Below are 12320 nucleotides of genomic sequence, written 5' to 3'. Positions count from 1 at the left end.
CTACTCCATGGTGACCTCATATTAACTAATTATATCAGCAATGACTCTGTTTCCAAATAAGGTCACATTGTGAGGCACATATGCTCAGCGTATGAATTCAGAAGAGACACAATTGAACTTTTAACACTTGTGATACTTGGCATTTTCTTTACCTTTGAGCACTATGGACAGTGTGGGAAATCATACTTCATCGGTTGTTTCTGAGGGATTTTACTCTGTGCAAGACAACCTAAATTAAATTAAAACACTGTTATTTTAGTCAAGGATCTTGCAGTTTTGGAGATACACTATAGATATATGAAGAGGTGTCTGACAACTTAGGACAGTGAAAAATATGGTCAAATGGTTATATCTAAGAACAAGAAATAATTGAGTCCTAAAAGGCTTTTAAAAGGATGATCAAGCGGTGGATGTTTCTCACATCGATGTTCCTCTCTCTCTTTCTCTCCCTTCCTCTCTAAAATCAGTAAACACATCCTTGCATAAGGAATTTTTAAAAAAGAAAGACAAAAAGTTGTATGGTGAGCATAATTTTATGCACAAAAATGTGAAACTGGTGAATTGTATACACGCAAAAGCATATACACTTGGAGCACAGAATCAGGATTCTTAAAAAGGGGAAAAGTGGACATAAGGCTGAACTCAGTGGAGATCTTTAAATGCTATGCCAAGGAGTTTAGATTTGGTCACATAAGCAATGGAAAGATGTAGGAACATTTTAGAATAGCATTCTGAAATGGTATTTCAGGAAAATTAAGGCAGCATTGTAAAATGACTAAAGGAAGGAGAACGTGAAAATAACATATTAAATTTCTTTAGAGGATGAAGCAAAGGACACTTTCCTTTCACATATGTGAAATCCCATCCCTGTTCGGAAAGCATTCATTTTGCCAGTCCTCCTCCTTTTCTGGCATTTCATCAATTATGAAGGAGTGGAGGCCTGGAAGAGCGGCAGAAGTGGTCTTACTGCTGTCCCTGATTATGGTGTGCTGGATCATCATGAAACAGAACCACACAGTAATTTGAAAGCCCTGGCCTCAAAGAACTAGATATCACAATTTTCCAAATCTACCAACACCTGCAGTCACAAGACAGGGAGTGAGTTCATATTTCCAAAATATTTTAAATAATATCAGAAGGTAATTATGTGCAGGTTTGTACTGAAACTTACTTGTTAAGTGAGAAGGCCATTGTTATTCTGGACTGCACGTGCAAAAGAAAAATATGTTATGGGACACAGGAAGAGTCCCCTCTTTCTGACCCAGGAGAGAATAAAGCAAGACTATGCATTCAGTTTGGGGATCTCATTAGGAGAAAAAGAGAGACATACTGCAGGAAGTTCAGAAAAAAAAGAAATCAACAGAAATAATTAGGGAACTGGAGGTATTTACTCTAGAGGAAATATTAAAAGTATAAATAATGTACACACAGTTGGCTAACTAAGGAGAACATGAGAACTGTCTACAAATACCTAACGTGTGTAAACATTGAAAACTGAAAGTCAATATAAAGCCTAGAGCAAGAAGGTAAAATTAAAAATAAGGCAATTAAATGAAAAAGAAGATTCCAGCAGAATACAAGAGAAAGTAAGGCAAATTCAGTACAAATAGTTGGTTTAAATTTTCCCAGAATATTTAAAAACAAACGTCAAATAATAATGTGTGTTCTGTAGGGTACAAGCACCAAGGAATAAATACGTTTTACCCGATATGTCACCCCTTTCCTTTTAAAAGAACTAATTTTAATACTTGGGCACTAATAAAATAAAGATATGGGGAAATTATTTTTTTTTGCTTTATTGGAAAATAAAAGCGCATTTTAGCCATCTAAAATGTTTGAAGATAGAATGTTGCTTCTGGAAGTTGGGAAATTCTAGTCAATTTCCTCTTATCTGGAACCAATTCTACTCAACTACTAATAAAAGAAATGAGCTGAATAGTCGTATTATTTGTCTCTTTTTCGGTACTACTCTCCCCCTGGAAGCAAGATGAGAAAAGAGTGCTTCTTTATGAGAATATACAGCTGCTCCCTCTTCCCACCAGGCTTCTCTCTCACCTGAGTCGACTCTGAAAATCCTGTCCCCATCAAATCACTCATCTACACCTCCCCTTTCATTTACTTAACCTGGAGCCTCTTATTTGAATCTGTATGATTTGAGGGTTCCTACTAGTAACTCTAATGCATAAAGGAAGATCACCGAGAAAAAGCTGTCATTATCAGAAGCCTGATACCTCAACTCATTTTCCTCAGTGGCTAGTACAGTACAGATCTCAGAAAAACATTTCCAGATGAAATGAGTGGGTGGTCCCAATCCTTTCTTTAATACTCTTGAAAATTACCAGTTTCTAATTATTTCATGATCATTGTTATGAATTTGTCTCTTTTGTTTGTTTGTTTTTTTGTATCTGGGGCATGACTACTATTTCCTAGATCCATGGTCGGCAAAGTGCGGCTCGCGAGCCACATGCGGCTCTTTGGCTCCTTGAGTGTGGCTCTTCCACAAAACACCACGGCCTGGGGGGGCCTATTTTGAAGAAGTGGCATTAGAAGAAGTTTAAGTTTAAAAAATTTGGCTCTCAAAAGAAATTTCAATTGTTGTACTGTTGATATTTGGCTCTGTTGACTAATGAGTTTGCCGACCACTGTCCTAGATGATAGAGGCAGAATATTTCTTTTAAAACAATCTTTGTGAAAAGCACTGTGCATGTTTCTCTTTCCATGCCAAAACCTAACAGATTGAACATTTACCTTGAAATCATACCTCACTATGCAGAAGGTGGGTTGAATGGAGTGTCCTGCAACTAGGGATATATAGTCTGAAGTTTAATTTGCTGCTTTGTTTCAAGTCAAAGTCCTAGATTACATATATATAAACAGAAGCCACTTCTGCTAGACCTGTCATCAGAGATGTTTCACTTTTCCAAAGGAAATCTGGTGCAGGAAGGCAAATAGAAATACCTTCAGAAGACCAATGCAAATTGAAGTAAGCACAAGACTTATTGATCACTATTGAGTAGAACAAGCTTTGGAGGACTTGCTCCCAATCCATCACCTCAGAGAGTAGCTTGCACCCAGGGTTTCCTTTTAATCTTAGTATAGTTCCTCCTGCTATCCCAGTAGTCTGACATGTTATAATTTCAAAATAAGACCTTTGTTTATAATGAAAATGAATTAAGGCCCTGTCTGAATTTCATAAACTTATCAGTGTACACCTTAAATTTCAGCTCATTGCACAAAACCAACTAACAAATTTTCTGCAGTTTTATAGCTCAGCCAGTAAAAACTACTACTTATTCTGACCTACACTAATAAAAAATTAATTCTATTAAAAACTTACAAGTAAAAGCACCTATTCTTATAAGTTAAATTCTTATTGCTATGTTTTTTACCTTCCATTTAAATTTTAAATAAGTGAGATCATGTGGGTAGTAAACTGATCACAAGCCTATATCCAATGAATTTGAAGACATATGGTGTGACTTGGAGCTGAAGAGCGAATGTTCTCTTGGTCTAGCACAGTTCGGGAAGTGAAGTGTAAAATAGGACACAAGTGACTTGGGTACAGTCATTTAGCATCTGTTCCAGTCATGTTAATTCAGGTTGGACATCATATGAAGGCCGGAACATAACATGATGCAGAAACACTTAAAATAACATAATTGCCAGTTTAATAGCTTGGCAAGAAATGGATGTTTAACCTTTGCAGGCAGAAAACTGGGTTTATTTTAACAGTTAAGATTCTCGATTCCCCTGAAACCATGACAACATACCATGAAATGAAGGTGCCCTTCATTCTACTAAAGGTAATGGTGGTCACTATACAATCATTTATTCATTCACTCATTCTTTAAATCTCAGCTCAAATATGACCTCATCTGTGAAGAGTGATTAACAGTTTTAAAGGATATATTAGAAGTATGTATTTTAGAAGTAGAGATAATAGCAAGTGTAAATGAGTGCCCAGAATCTAAAGTAAGGAAATCAATGAATAGGATATTAGTTTTATACTAGAAATCACATAAGAGAGTAGGTGGAATAAAAAAAAATGACATAAGGTAACTATACTAAAGAATTGAAGAATACTGTATGTTTTAGCCAACACTCTATGTACTGTAGTAGGGTGAAGATAATTTTCTTACAAATATTCTGCCTCTATCATCTGGAAAGGGGGAAATAGACCACACTTCCTCAACTTTATAGTGTTCTAAGACTACACTCAACAATTTAATTGACTTCTTTTAAATCTAAAAAAAAAATAAAAATATGTGACCACGAGGATATCACTCAAAATGAGGATAATAGCTAACTTAAAGTAGTAACTTCTATAGATCAGAAACAGTTCTAACCCACATATATAAACTCATTTAATTTTCCCTAACAACCTAATGAGAAAAGTACTATTATTATCTCTATTTTATAACTCAGGAAACTGAGAATTAGTGAGCTGAAGAAATTTACACTCATTTGTTTACTATGTCCCAGGAACAATGCTAATCTAGGCACTCTATACACATTATCATGTACGATTCTCATAAGCACCCATTCTCTCAAGCAAAAACAGAGATTTTGTAAAGTTAAGTCATTTGGCAAAGCCACAAGCTGGTAAGTGATAGAGCCAGAATTTGAATAAGATTTGTTTGATTTTAGAGAATAAGCTCTCAATCACTACCACATTCTGAAGAACCACACACATGTACACAAAACAACATACATATATACATAGTCACACACATGCAAATGTACATGGATAGCATGTTGATTTGTGGGTTATACAATGTTTAGAGTGATAGAAAATATCCTATATAATAAAAGCCTAATATGCTAAGTGTCTGGTCATCTGGTCATCCATTCAACCAATCAAAGCATAATATGCTAATGAAATGCTAAGGCCGCTCAACCGCTCGCTATGACATGCACTGACCACCAGGGGGCAGACACTCTGACCAGTAGGTTAGCTTGCTGCTGGGGTTTGGCTGATCAGGACCTAGCGAGATGGGCTGGACATGACCTGGAGCCCTCCAGCAGTCCCTCCCTGACCCTGATCGTACACCAATGGAGTCCCTCAGCCTGGCCTGTGCCCTCTTGCAATCCGGGACCACTCAGGGGATGCCAGAGAGCTGGTTTTGGCTCAATCCCACAGGCCAGGCCGAGGGACCCCACTGGTGCACAAAGTCGTGCACCTGCACCAGGCCTCTAGTGTTAAATAATAGTTTGGTTTAAGAGATCTCCACAAACAGGAAAGAACTTTTATAAAAAGAGGTTGAATAGAAATAAATGGCATGCCATATATTTGAAGCCAATGAACTGTCAGCATAAAATATAAAAAAGATGTGACTTCTTAGGATAACATGTTTGAAAACAAACAGTATTTGGGTGATTTGTAACTAGTAATTTTTTTAAAAATATATTTTATTGATTTTTTTTTTTTTTTTTTTTACAGAGAGGAAGGGAGAGGGATAGAGAGTTAGAAACATCGATGAGAGAGAAACATCAATTAGCTGCCTCCTGCACACCCCCTACTGGGGATGTGCCCGCAACCAAGGTACATGCCCTTGACCAGAATCGTACCTGGGACCTTTCAGTCCACAGGCCGATGCTCTATCCACTGAGCCAAACCGGTTTCGGCAGTAAATAGTCATTTTAACAGAAGTCAATACTATAGAGTGACCACCAATGTCAGATTGACCTGAAATTGCTTCAGTATAAATTATGGACGTTTTCACTCAGTACTGATCAGACCACCTGAAATACCACCATCAATGACAAAGGCCCTGGGAATTTTTAACCTGTAGATTTAAAGATGTGAGAGTTGTTTATAAATATTAACAGTACTGTATCAGGGAGAAAGAAACTGAATGGCTTAACATAGAGTTAAAGGGAAGAACGAGGTATAATAATTATAAGAAGACAGAGTTTTGGGTCAAGCTAACAATCAGATATTCAAACATTGAACTGGCTGCTGGCTGTCTTGATGAGGACACTATCATTTGAGAAATGGTTGAAGTGCAGTATGTTGGAGATACTGTCCAGTGAATTCAAGCATCTGTCAATAGGTCATATTGAATGTCTCTTTCTATGATTCCAAGGAGTCTCATGTAAGTAGAAGAAAAACAAAACAAACCTAAAAGTCTGAGTGAAGTTCAAGCTAACAATTGAAATAAGGTGACAGGTTATCCTACCTAATAAAATGGTAGTATGCAAATTACCATCACTCCGCTACGCCCACGATTGGGCCGTTGGGAGGCTGGGGGCGGGACTCGGGGTGGCCTATTAGGCTGGCGGGGGGCGGGGACTCATGAGTTCCTCCAGCCGGCCCCAATGGCCAGCGCTGCCGGAGGACCATGGGGCCGGCAGAAGGCGCCGGTGGCGGAACTTGGGGTGGCTGATTGCGTGGCTGCCAGCACCAGTTTTCCGCCAGCACCAGTTTTCCTCTGGCCACCTGCTGATCGGAGCGCCTCCCGCCAGCGCGATCGGCTACCCCAAGTTCCTCCACCGGTGGCACTGAAGGAACTCGGGGTGGCTGATCGCGCTGGCGGGAGGCGCTCCGATCAGCAGGTGGCCAGAGGAAATGGCGCTGGAGGAACTCGAGGTGGCCAATCGCGCTGGCGGGAGGCGTTCCGATCAGCGGGTGGCCAGAGGAAAACTGGTGCTGGCGGAAAACTGGTGCCAGCAGCCAGGTGAAGGAAGGTCTTTTGCACGAAACTTCGTGCAACGGGCTTCTAGTTTAATATAATCCCTCGATTTCTCCCCCTAATTCTGGACTAGCTTGACCAATATGTACATTTCAGAAAGTAAAAGAGCAAGGGGTCTAGCTGTTCGACTCATTTTCCAATAAGCAAGTCCCTTTGATTTTCCCCGCTGTAATATCTGGGAAACAAATTTTTTAAAAATGATTCATATTTCAATACACTCAAGCCCTTTCTCTTATAGTCACAGACTTTTCATGGCTCTAAACAAGAAAGATGACATTATTTTATGAGTAAAAATTAATATTTCTATTAAGTCACATTTGGAAACAATGTCAAGGATTAAGCTCCTGGAGAAACTCACGTGTTTTTTTGTTTGTTTGTTTTTGCCTTTCTTATATAGAGTATAGAGTGTGAAAAACACAAAGGAAATGCATATTGTTGCTTTAGTTACAGAACATCACTTGTCAAAAGGTGTCCCCCCTTCCCCCCACCTGCCTGTTGTTTCCAACATTCCGTCTTTCCATTATCCTTTGCTTGCTAACGTAGCTTAGTCTATAATAAAGGCAACGGAGTGTCAGCTTGAGACTGCCATGAAAACTCACATCCATACAAAGCATTTTTCCACGTTTGTTAAGCTTCTTATCACCCACACACAAAAGAAAGAACTCTCTTCTCCTTCTCTCTCTACACCTCTCTCTCTGCCCTTTTCAAACGATCGTTCTAATTTCATGGAGACTCTTTTGCTAGGGTAACACACTACAGTTCACTCACTAGAGGGAAGTGAACCCCAAAGAGCCAGCTTGCGACTATGACAAACCATTCCCACTTCTCATGTTAGCATTTCATCTCAGAGGACTCTTTTCTCTCTCTGGCAGTTGCAAGGCACCTCTTTGTCTCTATTGAGCTTACTGTGTGAAGGTGCGTCATTGACTACAGTGAAGTGAACTCCAAATTGCCAACTTGAAGCTGGCGTACATTTGAAAAAAAAAAAAAATTGTTGAAGTTGAAGCCCGCATGGGACTTGTGCTGCCCTAAGCAGCAGTTTCTACTTTCATGACATTTCCCTTCTGAGACGGCCTCAGGCAGAGCCAACATGCCAACTTCTATATTTGGGGGTCACCAGAGTTGGTGATTTGATGCAACACGTTTGATCACATCTGCACGCCACTCCCGCATCCATCACAGTTGTCCTTTCTCATTGTTCTCTCTCTTCTCTCTTCTGAAGTCACGTGGTTCTTTAAAGTAGAAAAAGTTTTAAAATGTTAACTGTGGTGGCCCTCTCTACAGGAGGATTTCCCAGCGAGAGAAAAATGCAAGGCATTAAGGCAGTCCTCTTACGAAAGCTATAGGCAAAATTCTCTTCTCAAAGTCCGTTTCTTCATCCCTTGCTAGGACACACTTCATAAGAAAAATTATGCAAAGAAGCAGCGGCTGCTTCTTTCCAAGGGGATCCTGAGTGTGCTGAATACCATTTAGACTAGTTGTTCTCAAAATGTAGTCTGAAGACCAGCAGCATCAGCACCACCTGGGACGGAGTCAGAAATGCAAATCCTTGGTCCCTCCCTACCTCAGGCCTACGAAATCAGAAACTCTGACAGTAGAGACCATTAATCTGTTTTAACAAGCCCTCCTGGTGATTCCAACACATAGTAAAGTTTGTACTGTCTAAACTAAACCAACAGTTCATATGCTATTGCATTGGATAAAAGTGTGTAATTGGAGTAGAATCAAGGAAGTGCACAATAATAAGAGGAAATGAGAAAGAAATATGATAATGGAGTAATAATCCATGATGCTTAAACCTGGATTTTAGCAAATTGAACTCATCAACACAGGACCGTGTCAAAAATTGATACTTTATTTGAAAAATATCCTTAAAAACATGAATAAAAATAACACCTACATCAAGATCAGTTGATTTACCCTGGTATCTGCTAAAATAAATCTGAGGATCAGTTATTGCTGCAACAAATATATCTTAAGCACTTGTTTTATGTTACACTGTGCTAGGATCCAGGAAAAGAGATAGACTCCAACCTCACATGTATGAGGAGCTCGGACATTTGCATGCAATGCTACAACACAAAGGTGAAAATAGCTCCATGAAGCAAAGATAAAATGTTCTGCAACTTCAGAAGAGGTTGAAAAACTTTTACCTCGTTAGTCAAGAAAAGCTTTATGAAAAATATACCTATTCAATTAACACAAAACAGAAGTATAAAGGCCAATAAGTAGTGAAAAATATACTAAACTCCTAAAGATAGTAAGTGTAAAACTACAGTATATGATTTTTACCTTTTAAAGTTGTGGTGCTTTTTAAAATGAGGGTGCATTGAACCAGAAGCTTGAACTCCTGACTGAAAGGGAAAATTGGTGTACTACTGGAAGCAAATGTATGCATCAAAAGCCCTAAAAGTGTTTATACTGTTTCACTTGGTAATTCCATTTTAAGAATTTAACTAGAAGGAATAACCAGAAATGCGTACAATGTTTTAAATACAAGAATAATCACTGAAGCAAAAAAATATTTAAAATAAGTTTTCACAAATAGTAGTTTGAATAACTATGTCATCCACATAAAGGAATATTTTGCTGCCATTAATATCATGTTATAGAACAACTAGAGGCCCAATGCACAAAAATTCATTCAAGAGTAGGCCTTCCTTTCCCTGGCTGCCAGCACCGGCTTCCCTCCAGCCCCGGCTTCGTCAGGAAGGACATCCAGAAGGACATCTGAAGATGTCCGGTCTAATTAGCATATTACCCTTTTATTATTATAGAATATATATACTACATGGAAAAATTATTCTCCCAGACATTGCCCCATGAGTCTTTTGTTTTATTGTCCTCATATGCATGCTTCATAATAAAATGTAATCATAACTATAGAACTTTCCTGAGTTTTGTGAGTTGTTCTAGTGAATTATTGACCCTGGAGGATAGTGACACCCCCTGAATTTGTAGCCACTTAGAAGCACAGGATTTCAGGACAACCCAGAGGTTGGGGCTGGTATCTAAAGTCTTGTGGAAGACAATGCCCTCAACCTTTGAAGTCTATGCTAAGTCTAGATAGGTGGTGTGAGAGCTGCATTGCATTCAACATAGAAAAACTCTATTCTCCATGAACATTTCCTCCATGAGCATTTCTCATTTTTTCTTACCACATATGCTTTAAGAATTTTATTTAATAATACTCCCCTATTTCAGATGTTAATCAGGATAAAATTATACCAAACAGTTTCATTATTAACAAGATAATATTATATCCACAAAGTGAAGTTTAATCACAAGCAGATTTAACTTAGTCTTTCATCATTCAGAAGCAGATAAAAAATAAGTATAATATACTCCTGAGATCTTCCAAATGAAATTCAACAATAGTTCTCACTCCACAGAGGCTCTGCATGTCCCGGAGTCTTATTTTATAAAAGCAGATTCTCCCTGAAAAGTAGGTTTTTTTGCAGTAGTTGTAGAAGTTGAGGAATAATATCACCTACATGATTCTTACTTGTACTGAACTATAGAGAAGTTTAGAGAAAATATGAAGCTCTATGCTGTATGCTATTGGGGGTTTTTGAATTTTTAATGCAAGAAATTAAGTTTATATGTGTATCTTCATTACTCAACTAATAATTGTAAGAGCAATTAGTTTGGAGTAGAAAGAAGAAAAAAAGAATAAAGGCTTTAAAAAGACATCAATGACTATGAAACTGCTTTTTACTCTTCGTGTCGTTTATTTCAAGGAAGCCAACTGCAAATAGTTCCTTGATGTGGTAAAATTCAGGAATTGGCCTGAATCCTCTGAAGAAGGAAAGTTTTCATGTTTATATCAGAATGTTCCTGCTTCTCTTGAAAATGTCACAATTGCACCTTAAAAAAAACCTCTATTTTTCCTTTTGCTTTGTAAAAAAAAAAAAACAAAGTTAAGGAATATCTAACTCAAAATATAATTATGGAGTTAAACCATAACGTGACAAAGGTGTGCATAACTAAGATCAAGGCTGACGTTTTTGATCCTTAGAAGAACCACTAGGAAAATAACTCAAATAATATAACCACCATTTTGCATCTAATGATGTACATTGTTCATTTTTAATAGAGCAAACATAGGTAGGGAATGAGTCAATCTTCAAACCACCCTAAATCCTCTATAAATTGTCATAACATTTAGCTATGGGATGCAAAAGAAACCGAACAATTGGAATTGAGCTAGGGTCCTCTGAAGTAGATAACACCATTCTCATTAGCTGCCAAGATGCAAGGCTGGCTCTGTATTATAAAATGGATACAGAACTAGGCCCTCTCCTCTGGCAGTCTCAGTAGCCAGAGAAGAATTATTGCTTCTTTCACTTAATGACTTCTGTGAGTCTTTAGAAGTGCAAACCATGCCCACTGACCCCATGATCTCAATTATTATGACAAAGACCTTGTCCTATTTCTATATTTCATGTCAACAATGATGAAAACAATTGATATTTATTAAGTACAAAAAACCTGTATGATAAGCATATTTGTACATTATTTCATTTAATCTTAATAATAGCTCAGTTTGGCAAGTGACATTAGTCTTATTTCAAACCAAGGGAATTGAGGAAAGAGATTAAGTTACTTGTTCAAGATTGCTTAGTGTTGATAACTTAACAGCTAATAAGTAAGGATTTGACCAAGGTCTGTGTGCTCTAAAGGCCAACTCTTATCCATTACAGGACACTGGAAAGAATGGACCTATGAGGGGAAACTAGTGGAAAATAGATCTTCAGCAATCCTTATTTAGAAGGTATTCTATTAAGCTTTTAATTCCTTGGCAAAGTCTGATTAAACAATCAGGTGTTGCCTTGTAGTCCATTTGTTTTTGTTTGTTTGTTTGTTCGTATTGTTTTTGTTTTTGACAGACAACTGTTTAGTTTTTATTTCATAATCATAAACTTAACTCTGCAATCCAGTTAGACTGGGAAGGGGTAAGGAAATTATGGAACCCAATGAACTGTGGCAAGAGCACACATATTATAGAATATTCCAAGCAAATCGGGGTGAAGGGGTGCTCTCCTGAGCTACAGAAGGAATGGTCTGGTGGTGTATATAAAACACAAGTCAAATTTGTTAGAGTTATCCACAGTCAGCAATGGTGATCTTCTTGCTGGTCTTTCCATTCCTGGACCCAAAGCGCTCCACACCTGTCACAATATACAGGCCTTCTGTCGCCTGGCCAAAGACCACATGCTTGCATCCAACCACTCAGGCTTGGCAGTGCAGATGAAACACTGGGAACTGTTTGTGTTAGGTCTAGCATTTGCCATGGACAAGATGCCGGGACCTGCATGTTTTAGGATAAAGTTCTCATCCTCAAATTTCTCCCCATAGATGGACTTGCCGCCTGAGCCATTATAGCGTGTGGAGTCACCACCCTGGCACATAAATCCTGGAATAATTCTGCGAAAACAGGAACCTTTAAAAAAAACCAAATCCTTTCTCCCCAGTGCTCAGAGCACAGAAGTTTTCTGCTGTCTTTGCAACTTTGTCTGCAAACAGCTCGAAGAAGACGCGGCCCAAATGCTCACTGTCGATGGCGATGTCGAAGGTGAACACGGTGGGGTTCAACCTGGCTGGTCATGGGCAGCTCCAGGGGTGCGT

At 38.5% G+C, this 12320-nt stretch overlaps 1 pseudogene across 1 annotated transcript; it reads right to left on the bottom strand.

The window, feature by feature from the left end:
- Positions 1 to 11795: 11795 nt before the first annotated feature.
- Positions 11796 to 12103, bottom strand: LOC307105885 (peptidyl-prolyl cis-trans isomerase A-like; annotated as a pseudogene). Its single transcript has one exon. The product of its transcript is annotated as a peptidyl-prolyl cis-trans isomerase A-like (transcript).
- Between the last annotated feature and the right edge of the window lie 217 nt (positions 12104 to 12320).

Source organism: Cnephaeus nilssonii (genome assembly GCF_951640355.1).
Source record: "Cnephaeus nilssonii genome assembly, chromosome: 10".
Taxonomy (NCBI): Eukaryota; Metazoa; Chordata; class Mammalia; order Chiroptera; family Vespertilionidae; genus Cnephaeus; species Cnephaeus nilssonii.
Note: the sequence above shows the minus strand (reverse complement) of the source record. Positions and strands in the feature narration are given on the sequence as shown.